Source organism: Anarrhichthys ocellatus, unplaced genomic scaffold, assembly GCF_004355925.1.
Source record: "Anarrhichthys ocellatus isolate YVR2014 unplaced genomic scaffold, GSC_Weel_1.0 scaffold8, whole genome shotgun sequence".
Classification (NCBI taxonomy): Eukaryota; Metazoa; Chordata; class Actinopteri; order Perciformes; family Anarhichadidae; genus Anarrhichthys; species Anarrhichthys ocellatus.
In genome coordinates, this window is record NW_022280038.1 from 3,676,216 (window position 1) to 3,678,438 (window position 2,223).

The following is a 2,223-nucleotide window of genomic DNA, read 5'->3' on the forward strand; positions in this document are numbered from 1 at the left end:
TATATATATATATATATATATATATATATATATATATATATATATATTCAGCACAAATTTCCCATACCTTAAACCATGAAGGCGATATACATAAAGATTATTTGGGGTGGGCGCGACTCTAGAGACTACTATGCCTATTTCTCCCCACCGAGTATGGATGTTGGACAATTTCAGTGAAAGAATGCCGTTATTTTTCTCGCAGTAACTGTTAATGGAGCTCGAATGGATTGATTGAATGGATCACATTGTTTCAGAACAAATTCATTTTTTTTTTTTTAATGATTACATCAAAATGGTAATGCAGAGAAATATCTTAAATAGTTTAAGTTATTAAATCATCACAGCATTATGTTAAGACTGACCAATACATTGTTATCTATTATGGCGGGCACAGCAGTAACGTTCTGTTTACCAAAGCCAATAACGACATGCAGAGAATGTGAATAAATTCATTTTGAAGTTAACATAATGAAAGTGTTGGCACTCTATTTTTCCCTTCTCTGCCGCTGCAGCAGATGAGAGCGAGGTCTCTGGGATGGTGTGGGAGTTCGCTATCTCCCAGCCTCCAGATGGCTCCGTCTTCTCTTATCTAGAAGAATGGGTGCTGCCTCAATTTTTCAACTCGCCTTATCTGTGAATCCTTTAAATTGAATATTTACTGGGCCTATGTTTTCCGCCTGTGTTAGCCCTCTGAAGTCGACATTCCTCTTGCTTGTCGAGACAGGCCAAAAGGTTTTTCTCACTCATACGCTCTCTTTGTCTGCCTTGTCAAGCAATGGGACAGTGATTGATTATGTGATTGTCAGGAGAGAATGGGAAGGTTAAGCAGTTAAGCAGAGAGCAGTGGAGACATATTAACGAATGGCCATAGAGGGAATATGTTGAACAAAAGAGAACCGTACATTACCCAAACATGACATCAGGCAGACCTCCATTTTATGTCAGGAGAAAAATGGGTTGAATTAATCACTTTCCCAACAGTCTGTTGTTTCTTACCCGGTATACACTAGAGGTTAAGAGAACACTTGAGCAGCTATTGAAATCACCTTATTGCAATATGACTGGCTGTGGTCTATCTGCATAAACAAGCCGTGCCATAGCTACTCCCTGGTAAGTGTCTGGAAATGCCTTTTCAAAACCATTTTGTGAAATGCCTCCATGTTGGATTAATCAGCGCAGCTGAGGATGTAATTGCTGTGCTGAAGTCAAAGCTGTAAGAGCAGATAATGAACACTGACTACAGGGCTGCCAGAATCCAGGGCAAAAGAAATGAGGAGTTCAGGGACCAAAATGTCTACAGCATTCTTTCAAAAGCCCCGATTGAAAATGAGGAAAAACTATATTTACAGTGAGTGAAGACCATCCCCTTAAAACAAAACTTAGTGGTTACTAACATGGAATTTGTATAGCTTTTGACAGCTGCATTGTGCTGTTGGAATTTGAACAGCAACTTGAGGTAAAATTACATTTGCTCCAAGGATTCTCCCCTGCTCTTTAAATTATTTGCGCACAGTTTTATGTATTTAGTAACATGCATCAGTTAGTTACTATATCGGTCATTTTCTAACATTAGGGATGAGCTAAGAAAGGTGAAGAAAATCAACAAGGGTTTATTCTGACCGTTGCTGCCCTCTGGTGGGGGAATAAGTTCAAAGTCAAACGTAGAAAAAGATACACCTCTCTACTCAAGGATGCCATTATTGGTATATCTGACAGACATCTATTGTCCTGCGCACTAAAGGGTTTGCACAACAAAGCTAAATGGTCACAGTATAAATTATATCTGTAATCATAAATCATCATCAGACGGCATTTAATAAAAGCAAATGGGAGCTGTGGGCAGTGTTTTTCTTTTTATCGTTTAATGGCAATCTCACTGCCAGCCCACTAAAATGTTGCTTTTTCTCAGTCTTTAATTTCAACAAGTGTAAAGACTACATTCTACCCTTTTATTATCATTCCCTCCCCATCGCAATAATGAGAGGACTTCAGATTTAATTAGCTTAACGAAATTAAAGTATAAAGGACATCTTCGATATTATGAAAAGCACTCATAATGATATACTCTGTAGAGCTACTTCTAAAATTCACTGATGAGAAACAGGAGAGGCTACACTTATTATTAACCGATATCTGTGAAATAAAAGTAAGAATGGAAAGACACACACACACACACTGCTGTACAATGTGGGGGAAATGCAATTATGCTGTGATTAATATGGT